The following is a 22,562-nucleotide window of genomic DNA, read 5'->3' as shown; positions in this document are numbered from 1 at the left end:
ACCAGAAGGCAGGTACCAGACAAGGAGCAGCCCAGAGAGGGTGGCTCTGGTGGCTGAGATTATGCAAGTGTCCTCAGTTCACTATTGTGAGCGGGCAGGGCTGGGTGTGTCTGGGGACACCGCGAGGCACAGGGCCAGGGAGAGTGGACTTGAACGAACCTGACCAGGAACTGACACATCCCTGGGGCCCAAAGAGCCGCACCTTTGAGCCAGACAAGCCCCATCATACCTCTGGGTCTGTGGACAAGGGTAAAGGTACAGACGGGCCTGGCCAAGAAGAAGACGCCAACTTCCCTTGTGTTGGCCCTGGTCCCCGCACGTCGCCAACGTTCCCAGGAAGGTGTGACCCCGGCCTGCCCGCCCACTTTCCTTCCACGACTGGCCTGCTCGTTACGCTGCCTTTGGCGATTTCCAGGCTTATATCTGAATCCTGGCTCCATTGCAGGGTAGCTGTGTGACCTGGGGGAAGGGGCTCACCCTCTCTGAGCCTCTGTTCCCTCACCTGTTTAGTAGGGATAATAACTACGCCTGCTCAGAGGGTGGTTGGGGGGTCTCAGTGCGATCGTGCACAGAATCAGCCCATGCCCGAGGCATAGCAATCGCTCAGTAGAGGAAAATTAGAGAAACGGGACACTTGGAGGCCTCCCCAGCTCCCAGCTCCCATCTCTGTCGAGACCTCTCTCCCAGCATGCCGGACTTTGGCTCTCCGACCCTCCATTCGGCTCCACCTGTCCCAGTGGTGGCAATGCCCACCACCTCCCCCTTGGGGCCCAAACCACCCGTGGGGAGGGCTTGGGAGTTTAAATGGACAAGAGGGAATGGTAGGTCACCCGGGTTAGGGCCAGAGAAGCCAACGAGGAATGCCAATCGGCCGACCGTAAGCCCGCCGGCCGAGAGCCACAAAGACGGAGCTCCCAGAAGCCTTGCCCCCAGTCCACACCCCAAGACTCTGGGAGCTCCCCAGCTTCTCCCGCCTCTGCAGCCCCTGCTTGTGGCCTCAGCTCTCGTCCGTGGTGGGTGCTAACACTCCAGCATCCGCCGGCATGGGCTGACTCCAGCTTCCGGTGGGTCCGGACTGAACGTTGCCACGGCAGGTGAACACGACCTACTGGTGTGGCCACTGGAGGACGGATTCGCGGCCGAAGAGCGAGGGGGCATGTTCGAGTCTAATTCCATTAGCAACCAGCAGCTCTGCTGGGCGTCTTCCATCCCCTTTAACGCCCTTCGTTGCAGTTTTCCATCACCACCTTTAAACACGTCCTCTTGCTCTGAAGGTACCATCCCTCCTGAGCTGCCTGGTGCTGCTGCCCAGAAAGGCGCGAGGAGAAGCAGTGAGGCCCGGAAAGGCTAGAACGGTCGGCAGCCGAGATCCTCCAGGGGAACTTGGAAGGGAGGCTGCTGAGTCCTCTGAGTCCAGCCTCAGGGCACTCCTCCTACAGGAAGCCCTCCACGATTTGAGCTAGCCCAAAGAAAATGAATCAGAGTAGCTATTATGATTTGAGCGCTCACAGCCGAGCGCTGCGCTTGGGACTATGCGAGTGTTAACTCGCTTAAGTAATATCCCTGTCTTGAGCGAGAAAATAGGCTCAGAGAGGAAAGGGCGCACAGCTTGTCAGTGGTTGGGCAGGGATGTCAGTCGAGTCCTTGGAACTCCCACTGAGCCACGCTGCCCATCACGTCTCTCCTTGATGTAGACACTTAAGGCTTTGTAATGCTTTTCTACTGTCTTGTCCATACGACTGGGAGGTGTCCAAGGGCCAGGACCCTTTCCTGCCTCACTAGACCGGGAGCTCCTTGAGGGCAGAAGTTGTGCCTCTCCTATCAGATTAGGAGCAGAAGCTATGCCTCCCCCAACAGACTGTGACTTCCAGCTCTCCCCTTCCACCCGGCCCCTGCCCTGCCCTGCCTTCCTCTGCCCTCCATCTGGCAGACAGCTGGGGCTCCACTCTCCTTTCCTGGCATGTGGCCCTGGCACCGTCCCCTCCCTGGGTCCCCCTCCCGTGGCTCCTTCTCGTCAAGGCAAAGAGTACATCCATCATCTCACTAACTAGAGCCGCACGCGCGCCCCGCTCTCTCCGACAGCTGGAGCAGAAGGGAACCCGTCCTCCCTCCCGCAGCAGCCCGGAGCCCACATCTGGACCGGGCCACGAACAGAGGGGAGGGCGGCTTGCCTGCCCCAGCGTCACTGCCCAGAGGGCACAGATGAGTCCTCCCCGCCCCGCAAGTATTACCTCAAAAGCCCTGCTTTGGAGTCGTACCCTCGAGTCTACTTACCAGCTATGTGGCCCCAGAAAGCTCCCCTCTCCGCCCCGGCCCGAAAATCCCCGTCCCAGGCTCAGCCCTGTGCCCCCGTCCCCCATCTGCGAGTTTCCCCATCTGTGACATGGGAATGACAGCCCTCCTGCCCTTTTCTCACAGGCTGCTTCTAAGAATGGGCCTGGCTGGGTTTTCTGAGGCTCCGTGACGGGGCTCCTGCCGGCCTGGGACGCCAGCCTCCCTGCACCCCAGGACAGGACGCTCCAGGATGGTCCCCAGGGGTCCTGTGGCCATCTGTTTCCCTGAGACTTCCTTGGGCTTTGGAGTTGGACATACTTGGATTCGAACTCCACCTCTGGTGTGTGTGAAGAGGTACAATGTTTATAACCCTTGACCCCCAGTCAAGCTTCTAGAATTCATCCTCAGACAGAAAAGCGCCATCACCGACAGACGTCCATCCCAGGCTGGCTACCACGGCATCATAGGAGCGGAATCCTTGAAACAGCCAGGATGCGCATCAGGAGGGGGCTGGTTGAATGAGCCGTGGAGACCCACGCTATTGGCCACTAGAAAACGATAAACACAACCACTCACATCTGTCACACCGACCCAAGATGTGCAGAACATATTGTCGAGCAAACAATATATCGTTAAGGGGGGGGTGGGGGTGGGGGGTGGAACGTATGAAAGGAAAACAAAGCCGTGGAGTGCCATGTGTAACAGCACCCCTCACTTCCCCCAGCGCCCCTGTGGACGTGCGTATACGATCGTGCGTATTCGTGAGCACGGGAGGCGATGGAGAGGACAGAGAACGAAAGAAGGTTGGGAAAGTCTAATCCTATTTGGTATACTTGAGTACTGTCTAAATTGTTTTCATGAGCCCACACCGAAAAAAAAAAAATAAAGCAACGGCAATTTTCAAAACTCCCATCTCTCACTGAGTTACCACGGGACTTGGGCACGTCGCAGCGATGAGCCTCAGTTTCTTCACCTATAAAATGGAAATAACAATGTCTGTGCATCGGGGAGAGGGTGGAGCACAGTAAGTTCTCTTCCCTCATGGGGGAGGTGGTTGCGAGGGCTGGAGGGGAGGCTGCGCCCCAGCAGCCAGTGGCCCAGCTCTCGGGGACACTTTGATGGGTGTAGGGGAGTTTCTGCCTTCACCCCCAGCCACGCTGCAATGCACGCTCCCTGCCCTTCCCCAGCTGTCGTGAATGCAAAGCCAGCCTGCCTCACTTTGCTTCCAAGTGACCTAGAGCAATGCCTGTCCCTCTCTCGGCGCCAGTGGCCCCGCCTGGGACTAGGGAGGTGCCTCCTGCCAGCCTCAGAGGTTTGTCCGGTGCACCTGGCTTTCTTCCGTGCAGCCTCTGGATGGCGAATTCTGGCGGGAGAGGGCAGAGCTCCTGGGTAAACATCGCTGCTCATGCAAAAGCTCAGAGCTCTGCCCAGCGATGCTCACCTGAGGAGATGTCTGGAAGCAGCGAAGAATCCCGAAGCGCTTTGCAAACACAACCCAAGCCGGCAGCTGCCCCTCGGGAATTGGGGTTAAATTCTGGGCTTCCGCTCGCAGGAGCCTGGCGATTTCCTGGATTCCTCCCTGTCTTCTCCCTCAAGAGTCAGAGATGAGACACGGTTCCCGCATTCCTGCAGATCAGATAGGACCAGCGACACCTCGAGGGAGGAGTGGCCCGCCCCCCCGCCCACCTCCATGTCAGGCCGGCTGATGTCTGTCTCAGCGGAGACCCCCTTGGGGACAGACACTGAGGACCAGGCGCCGGACGTGGCCCCTGAAACGTCGCACCCTGAGGAGCAGGAAGGGAGGGCAGTCCCCAGTCAAACTGAGCTTAAAAGTGGAATGACTGAATTTACCTGGAATTGCCTGAGATTACATTTTCTGCCCTCGGGCAGAAAGGGAGCTTGGGACAGAAATTCTGTGCTGTGAGAGAAAAATAAAGTTACGGTTTCTGGCAGACCACAGTACGCGGCTTGAAAATTCATACTCGCTATACACACAGCCCCTAGATTTGAAAATAATGAAAAGAGCCGCTGGAATGAGAAGCGGCCCGGACCCCCACCCACTCGGCCTCCCTCGTGGCCCCCCAGGGAGGTTCTACTGGTAGGTCAGGCCAAAGGGGGGGGCTGCCTGCCATCCTTCCCTGCTCTCGGGTGTCTCCCTTTCCCCAGTTTGAGTCGTCACCCCAGATCAGAGCAGATTGGGAGCCCTGGGACCTGTCCCGGGAGCAGACCCGGAGAGCACGCATCCATCCGGAACCTGGGGGTGCCCCCGGGACTGGCAGGGCAGCACTACCCACCCCCACCCCAGAAGCCACCCAGATGCCCCTCAGGATCTCGGCTCGCATACCCTGAAACGAGCTCCCCACTTTGCCCCTACACCAGCCCCTCCCCTGGTTTCCCCACCTCCCGTTCTGGAGCCACCTTTGACCCTGGGCCCAAGAGGGGAGTAGGGGCAGGAACCTGTGGGTGTCTCCTTGACCTTCTCCCCCCCATCCAATTGGCTACCAGGTTCCACCAACTCAGTTCTCAAACGTCTCCCGAATCCAGCATAGCCTGCCGCCCGGGCACATGCACTTACGTCCCCGGTGTGGGCGGGCCTCCCGGCCTCCAAGGAGTCAGGAGAGAGGAGTAGCTTCACTGTGACTATTGGTTGTAGGATGCTGAGCTCGTTTTCCAAACTTCCCCAATCTTCTCACCTTCAAGATGAGCATGAGAGGGGCGCCCGTGTGGCTCAGTAGGTTAAGCACCCGACTCTTGATTGTGGTTCAGATCGTGATCTCACGGTTCATGAGTTTGAGCCCCACATCAGGCTCTGAGCTGACAACACAGAGCCTGCTTGGGATTCTCTCTCTCCCTCTCTCTCTGCTTCTCTCTCTCTCTCTCTCTCTCTCAAAAATAAAATAAAAATAAAATTAGCAGGATTATAGTACCTATCGTATGTATCTTAGAGTTGTTCAGAGGATTAAATGAGTTAATAGGGTGAAGAACTTGGAACGATGCCTGGAAGAATAAATGAGCAGGAACTGTCAGCTAAGGTCATTCCCCACCCCGTCCTGTCCGCTGTGGCCTGGGTGGCCTTGCTAACCTGCAGATCTGCCTTTACCTCCCATTGCAGGCTCCCCCCTGGACTCTTTGCAACTGGGGCTTTGCTAGCCACTTGTATCAGCTATCGTTTGCTGGGTAACAAACGATCCCAAAATGTAGTGGCCTGAAATGACAAGACACATCGATCATCTCCCTTGGGGTCTGTGGGTTGACATTAAGGGCAGCCCAGCTGGGTGGCTCTGACTCCAGTGTCCCAGACAGCTGTAGCCAACATGTCAGCTAGGCTTCAGGCAACCACAGGCTTGACCAGGGTGGGTGAATCCACTTCGAAAATGGCCCATTTATGTGGCCATCGTCAGGAAGCCTGAGTTCCTCCCCACATGGATGTGTCCATAGGACTGCTTGAAGGGGCAGCTGGCTTCCCCCAAAGCAACCGATCCAAGAGCAAGGAAGAAGCCACAGTGCCTTTTAGGACCCAGCCCCCGGAGTGACATACCCTGACACCTGCCATGTTCCATCGGTCACACGGGCCAACCTCAGGCCAGTGTGGTGGGGGATACACAAGGGCATGATACCACTTTGGAGGCTGACTCCCACACCCTTCCAAGTCACGTCTTTCCCCAGTCCACAACTTTTGGGCAACAGTCCTGGAACACATTGGTAGTGCCCACACAGCGCCTCTGTGCCTTTGCACACGCTGTTCCCTTGGCCTGCAACACTCTTCCCTCCCATCTCAACCTAGCCAAGGTGTGTTTGAAGACTTAGATAAGGATTTCGTTTCTGGAAAAGCGTTTGTGACCTTACTACCAGGTAAAGTCTCTTTCCTTGGCTTAAGATTGTCATAGCAATTGAATGGCCAACAGCGATAATGATAGTAACATTTATTGAGCGCTTACTAGGTTCCAAGCACTGTGCTAAATGCTCTACATGTCATAGCTCATTCGGTCCCCCAACAGCTCTGTGACGGAGGTCTATGTTACAGAAGAGGAAACTGAGGCTCAGAGAAAATCAGTAGTTTGCCCAAGGTCATGCCGCTGGTAAGAGGTAGAGTCCAAAGTCAAGCCCAGCTCTCTGACTCTTTTCCATTATGAATACGGAGCTATGTCTCTCTCCTTGACCATGAGCTCTGGGAGGGATGGCATTTTGACTGGTTGATCTCTGTACTTCCAGTGCCTGGCCCACATCTAAGAGAGGAGAAAAGCTTTAAGAAGAACAGAAAGGAAGTTTAGAGGGGCAGACAGACCTGGGGGGTAGAGGTTCAGGCAGGATCCTGAGCAGGAGGCCTGGGTTCTCCCTCATCTGTTCCCCTTCCCCCTTTCTCCCTCTCCCCCTCCTCCTCCTCCTCGCCCTCTTCCTCCTACCCCTCCTCCTCCTTCTCCTCCTCTCCCTCCTCCTTGCCCTCTTCTTCCTCCTCCCTCTCCCCCTCCTCCCCCTCCTCCTCCTCCTTCTCTTCCTCCTCCTCCTCCCCTCCTCCTCCCCTCCTCCTCTCCCTCCTCCTCCTCCTCCTCCTCCGAACTGATTCCCAAGGCCCAGCCTGTTCATTGAGCCCCTCCTCCTGGCGGGAGAGGGAAGTGCTCCCTGTCTCATCCCACCCCGTTCCTGCAGACTTTTGTAGCACTGGTTCTTAATTTTTATGTCTGCTTAGCCACTTGTCCTATCAGAGGAGTAATTTAATTAACTCCAAGAAGTGTAATTAATTTTAATTGTTCATGATAATTCATTGTTTAATACTCTATTAATAATTATAAAAAATCCTAATGCCCAGTTACTGTCCTATAATAAGATAATTAAACGCTTGTATGGGAGACACTTCATTTTCAAGTGCTTCCACGTCACTTTAGTCTTCGAAGCAGAGCTTCCTTGATTCAGCCAGCGGCCTGCTCACGCGGAGTCTCCCGAAGGTGGCGACTTTAAATTTACTTTGGAGAAGGACGGGCCGGTCCAGAAGTTGGCACGGAAGCCGGAAGAGACAGAACGCAGCTGCGTCGGAGGAGGGAGAAGCCCCTGGACGGGTGCCCTGTGCACTCCCCGAAGCCAGGCCAGGCCCATCCCGACCCGCCACACAGCTTCTCTGTGACCTTGGGTGAGCAGGTTAATTAGGCACCAATTAATACACATTATGGAGTGTTTTCCAAGCCCGCTGCCTGCCATGATTCTTGGTGGTGGGGCCGTGTCTGTGATCAAGACAGATGAAATAACGCCCCAGTGAAGCTCAAATTTTAGAAGGGCGAGTTAGACCACAGATGGATGCGTGGATGGACGGACGAAGGGACAAACAGACAAAAGAATGAGTGAATTCAAGGAGCACCAGTGCTACGAAGGTATGGTAAAGCCCAACTTGGTATGTGCTGGGTGGCGGCGGAGGGGGCGGGAAGGTTTTTAGCTAGACTCGTCAGGAAAAGGTTCTCAGGGAGATGACATCTGCCCCAGTATCTGCGTGACGGGAAGTCAGTCTTTTGAAGATTGGGGGATAGAGTATTCCAGGCATAAGGGCAAAGGCCTGGGGCTGGGATAAGCCTGGGGTGCCCGAGGGGCATGAAGGACAGAGGGGGCTGGCACACAGTAAGGAGGAGACGTAAGGTGGGTGACGAGGTGAGGGGGCGAGGACTGGATCGTGCAAAACCCTGTAGGTCAGGGGTCAGCACCCTGCAGCCCCGGGTCTAAGTCCCGTCCGCCACCTGTTCTTGCAAATAAAGCTTTATTGGGACACGGCCATGCCCACTCACGTGTGAATCGGGGCCACTCTTGTGCTACAAAGACGGTGTTGAATAGTTGCGACAGGGACCATATGGCCCACAAAGCCGAAAATATTTACTATCTGGTCCTTTACGGGAAAGGTTGCCAACTTGGGCTGCAGAGCCTCAGATTTTATTTTAACTGTAATGGGAGCCCCTGGAGGGTTTTAAGCAGGGGAATGTCACGGTCTAATTTATATTTTTAAACTATCACTCTGGCAGCTGGGTGGAGAGAAGACCGGAGGATGGCAGGCAGGGAGTGGGGTGGGGAGAGGCTTGGCAGCCTCCGCTCAGGCTGTTGGAGGATAACGACTGCTCAAGACCAGGGCGGAGGCGGCAGGAGGCCACAGGGTGGGGGTGGGGGTGGGGGGGCCCTGCAGCCTCCAGGCGCGAGGTGATGGTCTTCAGAAGGTGCAATTGGTGGGGTTTTTTGACGGACGGAGGTCTCAGGAATCCAGTCCCTTACTGCCACGCCTGTGGCTCGCATGGGGTGCTGCCCTTCACTCGGCCTTGGTCTCCCCGCTGTGGAAAACAAGGAGGTGGGATTTTCCAACCTGGCCTTCCTGGGTCCCTCAGTCTGGAGCAGTCATTTTAACCCTCCGTCCAGTGGCGGCTCCCGCAGCCAGGCACCTGCTACAGACGCCAGAGGAGGGAGGAGCAGGCTGGGTGGGTGGGGCCGGCTGGGGTGGGAACTTGCTGGGGCGGCTGGGCCCCAGATGACATCAGAGACCCAGCTGGACTTGCCTCGGCAGAGGAGGAAGAGGGGAGAGGGGTCCCCCACCCAGGCCCCCCAGAAGAAGGGCGATAGACTCAGGTTCTTGGAGCAAAGTTTCTTGGAGCAAAGGCAGGAGGAAGCAGCAGAAATCCCTCTGGACCTCTCAGCTCCAAAAACCTCTCAGGAGTGGCCACTCTTTCGTTCCAGAAAAATCTGTTGAGAACCTAATGTGGATCCCTGCCCTGCGGAACCTTACATTGCACGAAAACCTAACAAGCACCTATCGTGTGCCAGGAGCTGGGTGCTAGTGAAGGAGATAAACCCCACCTTACGGAGCTTCCACACTCATGGGGAAACCATTGTCACAGTCATAAGTACCGACTTAATGCCTGAGAAGTAGAATACAGTAAGCCCAAGGGGACGCGGGGGCCCAGAGCAGGCGCCATATCACCGAGGGACCACTTGGTCCGAGGAATAATCAGATCAGCTAATTAATTAAAAATTATTTTTATGTGTCAACTCAGGCTACGGCATCCAGCCGTTTGGCCAAACACTAGCCTAGGTGTTGCTGTGAAGGCATTCTTTAGATGAGAGGAACGTTTACGTCACCTAAAGCAGATCGCCCTCCGTAACGTGGGTGGGCCTCATCTCATCAGTCGAAGGCCTGGAGAGCAATGACTGAGGTTTCCAGAAAAAGAAGCAATTCTGCCTCCAGAATGCAAGCATAAAAAGTTGCCTGGGTTCCCAACCTGCTGGCCTGTTCTGTGGATTTCACGTTTGCCAGCTCACGTGTGTGTGTGTGTGTGTGTGTGTGTGCATACATACGTGTATACTTAGGTGCATGTGTGTATTTATGTGTATGTGTACCCTACCCGTTCTGTTTCTCCAGAGAATTCTGGTTAAGACAAGGTCCTGTGGCCCATCCTCACCTGAGCGGATGAGCCCCTAGAAAACATCTGGCCAGGATGCAGTTTGAGAAACTGAGGCCCAGACCTAATATGGGACTTTCAGATCACATGGGCCTCCCACTGCCAGAAATGTCCCCATGCCTCCTCTGTCTGGAACATAGGGCACTTCATCTGAGAGTCCAGGCGTCCCCGACAGAGGGAGACCCGAGAGCCCGGAACATTCAGTAAAAGGGGCCGAGATGCATTTGCCCCAAGCCTGCCCGCCCTGCCCAGGACGGCTGTCTCAGCTCTCGAGGACGGCTCACCACTTACCCACGGGCATAAATCACAGGGGCCAGGGCCTTCACTGGGTGGAAAGTGCACCATATTTTCCCGACCCTTGGGGAGACTGTTCAGCATTGGAGACCACAGTGGACTAGAAGAGCGCCCGAATAGGCTGGTGTTCGGGCCTCATGGTGCTCCCCCCCACCTCCCAGAGAGACCCCCACCCCCCACCCCCACAGCCTTGACCCAGCCTGCCCATGGTGGCTGCGGGGCAGGCCCTAAATTGGGGGCTGGGAGAGGGCTCAAGGAGGGATTCAGTGAGGGGGCCGTAGGGGGACCTGGGCCACTCCTTTAGGGGCTGGTCTGGGAGGAAGGAGGGCATGTGGGGGCGGGGCTGAGGGCTTGTTTCTGAGGCAGCCAAGTGCCCTCTGTGCACACACATCCAGATACAGGCTCAAGGGGCACATAGGCAGAGAGGGACAAACGTCTTTAGACGCCCAGAGAGACACGGAGTCAAGACACAGCCCCAGAGAAGGACACCTCAAACACACACACACACACACACACACACACGTGCGCACATGTGTCCCCGTCAGCAGCCAGCTAACCTCCCTGGAATTATCTTCCCGCCCATCTATCCCAGGCTCTGGAAGAGAATGAAGAATTTGTACCTTGAAAGGGACAAGGATGGAGAGGCCTCCAGAACTTCTAGCCGCCCTCCCTGCCCCCGAAACAAACTGAGACCCTACCCTTTTCAAAGCAGGCAACACGCTGGAAAGGCAGGGCAGGGCCACGCCCTGCACTTAGGCACCCGCTTCCCCCACCTGCAGGTGGAGTCTGGACCTGGGGTGGGAGCTGGGGGTATAGGGTGAAGGGAAGGGGACCGGCTGGAGGGGGAACTGATGGGCCCTGTGGCCCCGTGGGTCTAGCGTGGCCCACTCCCCACCCTGACCCAGAGGCCACATGGTGGACACAGGGCTGAGAGAGTCAAGGGGGCACAGGACCGACCGCCTCCCAAGCCCCTCCTGTGCACCGGGGGCTGGCCAGCAGCCTACAGGAAGCCCCTCCGTGGCTCTCTTTAGAAATCCCCCAGGGAAGCCTTATTCTCTCCAGTCTGTGTACAAAAGAACCAAACCAGGGATCTGAACGTGTCGATAGCACGCCCCGAAAGGGCGACGGAGCACGAATTACAGCCGGTTCTTACTACCCCCCTTCTATTCAGTCAACCCATATTTAGTGAGCACCTGCTATATGCTCATGAACGAGCCAGATGGACCCCTGGCTTGGAGCTCCACAATGCCTGGAGATGCTGCTGGTCCCAGGGGGACAGGAAGGGGAGGCCCGAGTCCCGAGGAGACCCTGGGGAGACTGTCCCTTCCGTGGCGGGGACAGTGGAACGCACGCCCTTTGAAGCCTCCCATCCTGACCTAGTCTTTGGGGTCAGGCACTGCCATCTCGGGGGAAGGCAAGGGGCGGGCTCCGTCCTGCCTCCAAGGACAATATGGGGGATGCCATCTGTCCCTGCCTTCCCCTAGCGGGGCCGAGCAACTCCCCCCCCCCACCCCCCGCCCCCAGCAGGAGCTCCAGATACAAGGGCCCAGGGTCTTCTAATTTCCAAATCGGAGGCGGTGAGCGGCTGCGTCCCCACCCTAAGCACTGAAATCTACAATTTACTTGAAGGAATTATACACTGCCGGCTGCTTTTAAAATCGAGAAAAGACCCCCCACAGAACTGTTTCCTTTCCTCAAGTGGCATCATCTTCTGCAGAGAATCTGCCCAATTCTCTAATTGCACCATCTGTGCTGGGGAGGGCGGGGGCTCGGCTTGGCTCCTAGTCTGTTCCCTCCAATTTAGTCTTAAATTCCACATCCCCACCTGCCGGGCTTCTGCCGGGCGGCCCTCCCACTCTGACCCTACAGCTGCCAGACCCACCCCTCCAATGGGCTGGACACCTCCCACCCCCTTGCCTGGTCTCCCCTTCTTATGCAGGGCGTTAACCCCTCAGCCCCCGTGCCAAGAGACGCCCCCACCCCCCGCCAGCCCAGATTTGGGGTCAGTGGGGTCTCTCCTAACTTCTGCTGCTTACAGAATCTTCTGGAAGCCCAGCTGGGCGTGACCCGCAGGGACCTTCTGCTTTTCCCTGTAACGAGACCCCAGTAGGCTTTGACTCCAGAGGCCAGGCTTCTCTTTCCTCTCCCCCATGTTACCCTTCTGGGCCTCGTGGACAAAACCTGACCTGGGTTGTGAGCCAGGCTCCTGCGTTCCTGGCTGGGGAAGCCACTTGACCTCTCTGAACTTGGGTTTCTCCATGAGAAGCACCACCGACTCCATCTTTTTCTATTCCGACCACCTTTCTCCGTTTGGATCTCCCCCCACCCCAGCCCCCAGCCCGCCACACCCCCAAAGCAGACCAAGATTTGGCTACAAGTCAGTTAGGAAAGAGGTGATCCCAGGACACCATGGGCACAGCAAGGAAGTCCCAAAGTGAGAGAAGGAAGGGAGTCCATAAAGTGTGGGCACTGAGCGGTAACCACTGTGGATACCCAGGGCCCAATCCCGCGGGGACCCTCTGAGAGACTGGGTGGCGCACTGCTCAAAACCGCCCCCCAGCCCCCACCCCAAGGGACAGGCGGGGAAGCTGGGCTGGCTGAGGGTCACTCCCAGAACACTGACTCCCCAGGCATATAGGCCCGTCCCGGGCAAGGACTGAGCCTCAGGACAGGGTGCAGTGTGCGGGGGGAGTGTCTGGGAGGCACCTATGCCCGTGACCCACCTCATCTCCTGCAAGGCGGTGGCTAGTGCAGCACCCAGCACGTAGCAGGGGCACAGCTGCCCCGTTGTCCACCTGCTAAATGGCCTCATTTGAAATTCTGATCTCATTAAGATCGGGACAAAGGAAAATGGCTGGTGCCCATGTCCCAGGCCACTAGGCCTCTCTCCTCCACGGGAGTTAGAGCCAAGCCGGGCGAGGGAAGCTGAGACCAGGCCCGTAGCCCCTGAGGAACTGTGTCTCCACCCCATTCTCCCCTGCCTAGGCTGGCTTCCTTTGCCACACCTCCCACCTGCGCAGGGAGCTGTCCGCACAGCCCTCTCCCTGCAAGCCCATCCCCGATCAGATCAGCCCCTCCTGTATTCCAGCCTCTTGTGACGGCTGGTTCTCCCTTGGGTGAAGCTCCATGCCTCCCCACCCCAGCCAGCCCTACTCACAGCGGGGTCTCCTCTCACTCCTGAGCAATCGCAGGGACCTACGTGGCCTCTTCCTGGGCGGGGAAGCAGTCAGCACCTCATTGGCACCTGCCCAGGTCACCCCCCTGCTTCTTCCTGTTTCAGCATCCACACTTACTTCCCCTGGCCCTCACGTTCCCTCTTGAGGTCTGAGCATCTGAGCCCAGCTCTGGACCCATCAGTGTAGGAGAGGACTCAGGGTGAGCGGGACAGGCTGACTCACGCGATTCTAACCAGCAAAGTCCCTGCAGTCTCTGCTACCTCAGCCCCTTTGAGATGCCCTGGTGTCCTAATCAAATCCTATGGGCTGGACTGTGGACACCTTCAGCTGGGGAGGGGGAGTACACGACTCGGGGTGATGTGAGGTCACCATGAGTCCTCAGCCACGCAGGGATCTGGGGGACAAGATATTCAGGCAGAGGAAGAGGGAGCAGCATGTGCAAAGGTCCTGAGGTGGGAATGCTCAACGTATGTGTGAGAGTAACTAGATGGGGAGGTGGACGTGTTTCGGTCTCAGTTTGGGTGGGGCTCAAAGACAATCGATGCCAATTACACCCATATTTCCATAGGAGGTGTGAGACCACCCAAGCGGGATTTGCAAAGGAGGCCGGGAGACCTGGCCTTGCCACCCTTAGCTTATTTCCCACCTCTAGCTTAAAAGAGGTTGGAAAAGCCAAGAGGGGGCTGGAGATGAGGAAGGGAGTTTGGGGGCAGAGGACTATCGGGAGTTCTGAGACTCGCCCCACCAAGAGAGAAGGGTGATGTACCTGCCCTTCCCTCAAGCCCAGGCAGGGGGGTTTTCAGCAAGACCACTTGGAGAAGTGGATAGGCGTCCCCTGGGTGCTTGGGTGGCTGGGGACGCGCAACAATGATCCGTGACTCATTCAGGAAACGTTAAGCTGATAACATGGGGGAAGATAGGGAAGCACTTGAAACCTGGTATGTATCAAGGCCCAGGGTCTCCCAGGGACTGATGTGGGCCCCAGAGAGAGGGACTCATCAGGGAGGGTCCCTCGAGGGGCGAGGAGACCTTAGAGCGTGTCACTAGCAGAAGGCGGGTGGGGAATCCCACGGGCCAGTCCAAGGAGCTGTAGGTCAAGGAGGTCAAAATGAGCTCCTTAACCCAATCTGACCGGTGTCCTTAAAAGAGGAAATCAGAACACACGGAGGGCAGTACTTGTAAAGGGAAACTGGGTAAGGACACAGAGAGAAGGCGCCACCCGTAAGCCAAAGAGAGAGGCCCCCAACCTGCTGACACTTTGATCTTGCACTCGCAGCCTCCAGAACTGAGAAAAAACGAGCCTCGTAGGTCAAGCCCCCCAGTCTGTGGTATTCATCATGGCAGGCAGACTATATACACCACCGTGTTGTGCCAGCCCAACACTCCAGGGGCAGGGTAGGGCTGGGCAGGGGCTGAACGGACCTAATCCCCAAGCCGTCTCACCAGGCTGCGTACCATGGGCTGAAGCCAAGAATCGTGGAAGCTCCACCACCTTCGCGATAAGGACAGGCGGGCATCCAAGGCCCTGGATCCGCTTCTGTCCCCCACCGACCCTCCTGGGTCCCTCTGGCTCTGGATGGAGCCGCCAGCCCGCCTTCCAACCCGGGGCTCTCCTCTGCCCTTTTGCGTAGGCTGTTCCCTCCATCTTGAATGCCCTCCCTTGTCTAACTCCTACACGTTCTCTCAGGCTGGGCCCTACAGCACTTCCTCCAGGAAGCCTTCCTGGGCCCTCCCCTGTGCTTCCACAGGGCTCTGGGCTTCCCTCGTGTTGGGATCAGTTTCCCAGAAGGTTACCTCTACTGGACCGTGAGATTCTAAAGAGCCGAGGCCGTCCGTGCCGTGACCGCCTGCTTTCCGAGGGTCTGATGGTGTGCTTGGGGGTTGGGTGAATGGAAGCGTATACACAGAAGCAAGCAGGACTGGGGTACACGGGGGCTGAGCATCGGGGACTGTCGGAGCTGGTGGGGGCTTTGGGGCCACCTTTTCTAACCTCCTCGTTGCGCGTGGGGAGGCCGAGGCCCAGACAGAGGAAGCTGCTGGCCCAAGGTCACAGGGATCAGACGCGGGTCCCAGAACTCCGTTTCCCAGCCCGGCGCTCCCTGCACGGTGGCGCATTCTCACCAACCCCCTCTCGGCCCCTTTGACAAGTGGAGTTTAATTATTTACGACGGCGCTTTATAGCTGCGGGTGAACCCACCGGAACATATTTTGTAAAAGTAATGAAGGCTCAGTAATGCGAGACCTCACTACAGCTCCCGTCACTAAATCTTGGCCCAGGAGTCGGCCAGACTCTGCGTAGGCATTTTTTTTTTTTCTCCCCTTCTCTCTTTCAGAGAATTACAGGGTTTGCAGATTAGGATTGGTTGCAGCAAAGGCATATCTGAGACATTTTTTCTCATTTAGGGGGGAAAAGAAGCAGGCTTGTTGGAGCCAGAGGCTGAGCCCCCTCAGTGGGGATCAGGCCAGCTACAGGCCCCCCGCTGACGCCCCCCCTGCCCCGAGGTGTCATGCGGGGCAGGTGGGATGCTGTCACAGAGGAGCTGAGGAGTGAGGACAGGCCTGGGAGTCTCTGGGCCTCAGTTTCCCCATCTGTAAATTAGGAAGAGACTTTGCCTCTTTAGTTCCTTCCGCCACGTTCCAGTCTTCTCCCCAGCGATAACGATGGCGACAGTGAAGCAACAGGTTTATTCCAAGAGGCTGGTGTGCCGTGGGCGTCCCACAGGCTCTCACTGAGGACCCCCAAGCCCCCTCAGGGAGGCATCAACTCCAGCTTGCAGAGAAGAGGCAAGTGACTTATCCAAGGTCGCCATGCTGGAGGGCAACGAAGTTGGGATTTGAACCCAGGCCTTCTGTCTCCAGAGAGCTCACCTGTACAAGCTTTGTGCGGAACACCTGCAAAGGCCAGGGGCTGACCTTTCCAGGTGCAGGGCCAGGCGCTATGTTGAGCGCCTCACGTACAAGGTGTGAGAAAACACGCCTTATGTTTACTCCTCTCACTTTAAGTGACAACACTGAGGCTCCCAGTGAACCCTGACTTGGGACCCGGCTCTCCCACCTAACGACACAACCCAGGTCTCTCCACTCAGCGTGTCTGTCACGCCAGGACTCTGAGCTGAGCTCCCTGGACTCCGGTAGCCACAGTTTGGCCTCCCCAAATATCTAAGGAGCAAAGATGCTGTCCCCAACTCGTTGCACAGGAGGGTGGGGGACACACGCATATTCAGCTTGCGAGTGATGGTGTTTTTGAGCCAGACTGAAGAGAAAGGCAGGGGAGGCTGGGCAAGGCAGGGGGGTGTTTGCAGGGAGGGTGTGCCTGGAACATTCCAGCATTTGGGAGGAAGGTTGCAGAGCTTTAAATAATAGATTCGGGGATGAAAAACTCAGACGGTGAGATGGAGAGTCTGGACAGTGAGCCCCTCACGGAGAGGAGCTCTTCATCTGTGAATCTCCAGTGCATAAGACAGAGTAGGTGCTCAGTAAATAGAAGTCGGGGTTGTCAACTAAGATGATTTGATTTGGACCTTGTTCTGCTACTAATAAGCGGGCGGCCTTGCGGGTATCCTCACTTCTCTGGGTGTCTCCCCTGTCTCCACAATCAGGCCCATCTCCCCACCACCGAAAATTCTATCAGGCAGCTACCTAAACACAAAACGCTGCAGGTGAGAGGCTTTCAAAGCTCCTTGAGAGCCAGTTCAATAAACGTACCCGCAAGACCATGCCAATATTTAACTGAGTGCCAGAAAATTCCGCAAGCAGCTGATCTAAATACATCCTGCTAGGTATTGGAACCACGTGCTTTTGCTTGGTCCTCGGGAGAGAACGAAACGCCAGCTGACTAGTCCCTGTGTTGATTGCAGACCTACTCTCAGGGAAAGAAGATTAAGGCATTCATTCATTTAGCAAACGTTAATTGAACCGGTACTATGTGCCGGCACTGTTGCAGGTGCTGCGGACATATGCGGCAGTGAACGCAACACAAAATCCTGCTTTCATGGAGCTTACGTTCTAGTGGAGAGGCACACTTGTATTTTGAAAACTAAAGCAGGGAGAAGAAAGACAGGAGGTGTGTGGGGAGGGGGGCTGTTGCTTTTTGATGTGGGGCATGGGGGTCAGAGAAGTGCTCTGCTCTGAGCAGAGTGGAAGAAGCAAAGGAAGGAGCCAACAGATGTCTGGGGACAGTGCTCCAGGCAGAGAAAACGCGAGGCCAAAGCCTGGGCCCGGAGCACGCCTGGCCAGAGGGAGGATCCCTGGGGAGGCCAGAGGACAGGGAGAGGGCGGAGAGGTCACAGTGTGGCAAGAGCCATACCAGGCAGGACCTTGTGGGACCCAATGGGGACTTTGTCTTTCGCTCTGAGATGGGAACCAATGCAGGGCTTTCAAGCAGAGTGTGATGTGACCTCACCTTCTGCGGGCTCCCTTCTGCCAGCAAAAGCGGTAAGAATAAACTGGAAAGCTGGGGCAAAGCAGACGGTTGCTCCTCGAAGGGACCCCGGTGAGAGATGAGGGCCCGGGGTGGTCGCTGCAGAGGGGGTGAGAAGTGGCTGGTTGGGGATGACTTTAAGTCAGAGACCACAGGAAGTGTATTTATCGCTACTCTGACTTATCGTCCAAGGTGAATCTGAATCTGACTTTCAAAGTCTTGGCCACCAGGTCCACAAGTTTTTGCTTCCAGGAGTCCTTGGCTGACGTTGACACTGTCTCTTTTGACTCTAATCCCCAGAAGCTAGAAGATGCTTCCACATTAAAACTGTTAAGTACCTCAGGGCAGGTGCAAACAGGAGAGGAGCAGCTTGGAGGAGAAGCCAGCCCCCTGTGCTGGTCTGAGACGTGCTGTGTAACTCCTGGGGGACCGGGGTCTTCCCGAGGGGTCCACCTACATGTGGCAAGACGCTGCTACACAGTAGCAAACCCACAGCCCCCAGCAAGGCCAATAACCTCAGAGCAACGACAGTGGCTATTGGTGCCAATGACCCCCGATTTGACTAAGTGCCAGGCACTGTGCTAAGCACTTTGCTTACAGTAGCTCACATAACCCTCTCCATAGACCATGAGGTTCGTACTATTATGATACCCATTTTGCAGATGAGCGTTGGAAGCTCAGAGACACTAAGCAATTGGCCTAAGCTCGCACAGCTATAAAGTGACAGACCCAGGGCTAAGACTCTGGTCTCTAGAACTGCTCCTTCAGCCTTTACAGGCAAAGCCTCGCTGACTAGCTCTGGGTCATGGGGCAGCCGCTCCCGAGGCTCACCACCCAGACCCCTCTGATGGTCTCACAGACCTGGGCCCCTTCTCTTCCCAGGCAGGGCCAGCCCTCAACACCCACCAGCTCCATTCACACACTCCCCACCCCCACTGCTTCCTGCAGCAAAGGGCCCATGGTCCACTATTTCCCACCTGCAGAGAAACCACCTCAACTCCAAGGCCAGGCAGTTGGAGATGGGCACCATATAGAGAGCTGAGAGCCAAGCCGTTTGCTTATTGCAAAGACAACAAACTAATACCTTAGCAAGCCCCGAGGGAACCTTTTTAATGAATATGTAATGACTGAAGTGTTAGATAAAATGACACGACCATAGGGGATTCCCCCTACCCCCCGCCCCCCAACACTGGGTGGCCTCCAGGGTGGGTCGAGAACTTTGCTGAGTGCACACTCACAAAAACCCTGCAGTACAGACAGCGTTGGTGGCTGGTCAGAGCCATCTTACAAATGAGGAAACTGAGGCTCAGAATGGCTAAGTAACCTGCCCGAGGATGCACAGCTAACAAGGGTGAAGCGGGGTCGCACCTAGGTTCACTGCCCGTATGGCACTCTCCCCACAACTGTTAGGCAGGCCGGGTGGGGGAAGGGCGCTGAGTATTTCCTTCAACAGGTTCGACATCACACCTGCAATTTTGCTCTATTTACTTTCCATGAACTCATTCTTCTCTCCATAAATCACACAGCAGTCCTGCCCTTGTCAGAATCATCAAAGGCACAATTAACCCTGAATACCGTGGCCCCTTCTCTGCAAACCTCCCCGCCCCCCCAGACCCACAGCTTTTCAGGCTGGGAATGCCCGGCAAGCAAGCACTTATTCTATGCCGGCCCTGTGGGGGGAGGGGCGAACCCACACACATACGAAAACCACCCACAGCAGCTAAATTCCGACTGCCAAGCCTTTATTAGTGGTGATAAAAGGCAGCAGAAACAGCACAGGGTTTTAGACTCCCAGGTGGGGGCTGCAGTCCCAGGAATTAGTCATGTTTTGACTGGTAGAGTTATGGAATTTATAATGGAGGCCCTAGAGAAATTAAACACGGATTACGGCCAACTCCCTCCCCCTCCCCCGGCTGAATGCCTCCTGCGGGAACAGTGCCTTGGGCTCCCTCGCCCCCTCCAGGAGCCTGGTTTGCTGGCCCTGGAGGGCTGGGTGAAGGCGGAGACCCCCTCAGTGCAGGGTCACAGAGGAGGTGGCTCTCACCTGCTCCCCACCTCACCGGGTGATGTCCACCCCTCATGGAATCCTGGGCCGTAGGAATCAGGTGTATCCTGAGCAGCACCAAGCCCCCAGCCAGGGTTCAGTAAGTCTCATCGAAATGAACCCGTGTCTTCGACCTTCTCAGCTTTGCCCTTCGTAGGTGAAGCGTCATTCCCTGCCCTCCCCGCCCCCCCCCCCCCCGGGGAGGCAATAGTCGAGGGTCAGGAGAAGCAGCCTGAATTTGGGCGAGCCCAGCGAACTCTGCCTTAATTAAAGAAAAGAGTTGCACCCACCTTTCACACTCTGCTTTTAGGGCCTCTTTAAGAAGCCAAAGATCCCTGACAGTGGTTGTATATCAAGATCCTAACATCTTAGTGGAAAAGTTCATCAAAAGGACAGGATGAAAAGGAATCTCTGTTAGCAGCTTGCTGGAGCTTCAGGGCGTTCTTTGTGATGCCTCTGTGTGGTTGACTGCCCCTGGAGTCTTTAATCCTGGCTTTTTGTTGGCAGACCAGTGACTGGGGAGAAACTTAACCTTTGCTGAGCACCTACTATGTGCTGGGCGCTGTGCTAAACCACTTTATAAACATTCTCCGGTTTAGCAGATCTTAAGGGTTCAGCCCAGGGTAGGTGTCTAATAAATAGTCACTGAATAGATAAATGACTTTAAGCCCCATATCAGCCCTGTGAGCTAGGGCACTATAATCATCATCTCTTTACAGATGAGGCAATAGAACCAGAGAGGGGCAGTTCTTTGCCCCAGGCAACACAGCACGCAGTAGGAAACAGAGATTCAAGCCCAAGTGTCTGATTCCCAAACCTGAGCTCTCTCCAGTCTCCCAGGCGGGGCTTCCTCCTTGCTCAGCAGGGATTGGCTCCGGGATTGTGGGAAGTGAAAAGCCCAGGAGCTGTCCAGCATTTGCATTGCTGAAAGGAGAACACTGGAGCCAAGCCCAGACTCCCAGCTGGGGCAGGGCATTCTCTTGCCCTCCGCACGAATACATCTCCCCTCTCACCTTGGAGACTGCTCTTCCCGTGTCCCACACTCCGGGCGCCAGGCTCAGATCCCCTAAAACTGACAACTACCAGACAGCTACCGGATGACAGGACCAAAGATCTGCTGGTCCCTCAAACCCAGTGCAACTCTAAGTACCACCAATACCAAATTCCCCAGTCTAAGGCATCAGAGCAGAGCAGGGTCCCAGATGACGCGGCACATTTCGCCTAGAGTCTGAATGCACGCTTTCCTGATTTGTGTTATCGTTCTTGTCTGGTCTCTCTCTAGACCGTTCTCCAAGCTATGCCCAGAGCTCCATTTCTTCAAGTGACGTCATGATTCTGCTTACAATTCCGAAGTCTTCACTCCTTCATGCAATACTCCATGTCCTTCAAGAGCTGGCCCTCCCTATCTCCATCTTCTTTTGTCCCCCTCCCCACCGCTTTCATTCTCCAGCCATTCTAAGCGCCCCGTCGGTTTAATCCCCCATACCAGGTTGTCAAAGACAGCCGTGGGGCTGGTAGCAGGGACAAGTATTCCAAACAAAAGGAGCAGCGCGTGCTAAGTCCTGCTCCTCAGGCCAGAGTTATCTCAGGAATCACTTCCTACGGAAGATCCTCTGGCTGACCACCTCTCCCTGTAGCCATCAGTCGCTCCCCATCCCTATGATATTTCTGTGTACAGAATGGGACTCTGCTCCATGAATCAGACAAGAAGTTACCCTGCAACACTTCCCCCTGGAAAGTAAGCTAGCCCCTTATGATGTTTTATCCATTTTGTGTCACCAGCACCTACCTGCCTGTGAGGAAGTAAAAATAAACAGAAGAGGGGCGCCTGGGTGGCTCAGTCGGTTAAGTGGCCGACTTGGACTCAGGTCATGGTCTCGCGGTCTGTGGGTTCGAGCCCTGCATCGGGTTCCGTGCTGACAGCTCAGAGCCTGGAGCCTGCTGGGGATTCTGTGTCTCCCTCTCTCTCTCTTTGCCCCTCCCCTGCTCACACTCAGTCTCTCTCTCTCTCTCTCTCTCTCTCTCTCTCTCTCTCTCAAAAATAAATAAACATTTAAAAAAATGAGTAAATAAACAGAAGAGCCAGGGTTTTGCTTAAGCACTTGGTTAACAGAGGCTGGTGTGTATAGAACTAATCACATCTGTAATAAAAATTATGATAATAATAGCTAACCCTTATGTGTCTGGGACCTGCTCAGTGTCTTATTATGTTAACTCATCAAACCCATACGATAATCACCAAAACCACCTGAGGTAGGCATCTCCACCAGGTCCATTTTACAGATGAGAAAGCTGAGGCACAGGAGGCCAACTAACCCCCCCCCCCCCCCAAGGCAACAGAGCCAGAAAGCAGCACAGCAAGGATGCCGGTCCAGACAGTCTGGCTTCAGAGTCTGAGCCCTTGTCCATTTCGCCATCTGTTTCTCTGAAGGGGACGTAGAGGTGGGAGAGGCAATCAAAGTCTCTTCTACAGCCAGGAGGACACCAGTGTTAACTTTATTCTCCACATCAGCAAACCCTAGAGCTCCGAGCGGGGTTATGTCAGGGAACTTGGCCTTCCACACCCCACCCACACCCTAACACAAGGGTGCCAAGCCCCAGCTTTGGAAGCAGAAACTGGCAGGACAGAACCCTCACGGCTGGGAACAGCCCCCCTTGGGGCCCTTCCGGTTGCCCCCTCCACCAGCCACGACCAGCACCCCCTTCCCCAGCTGCCGAGACCCTGCCTCCCACCCCCCTGCACCTGGTTGCCCCTGGCAGGCAGCCCCAGACCCCTCGCGGAGGATAAGCTTCCCCCAGCTCTGAGCAGCTGCCAGGCCATGCCGGAGCCGGCAGGCATCTTCTGGGCACCACTTGCCGCCCCGCCAGGCCTGGCATGCCAGCAGTTGTGCGTTAGGTTGATGGCCCTGCACAGCCCCACGGAGCTGCTATTT

The sequence above is a fragment of the Panthera leo genome, chromosome C1, assembly GCF_018350215.1.
Source record: "Panthera leo isolate Ple1 chromosome C1, P.leo_Ple1_pat1.1, whole genome shotgun sequence".
Taxonomy (NCBI): domain Eukaryota; kingdom Metazoa; phylum Chordata; class Mammalia; order Carnivora; family Felidae; genus Panthera; species Panthera leo.
This window is presented reverse-complemented; position numbering follows the sequence as displayed.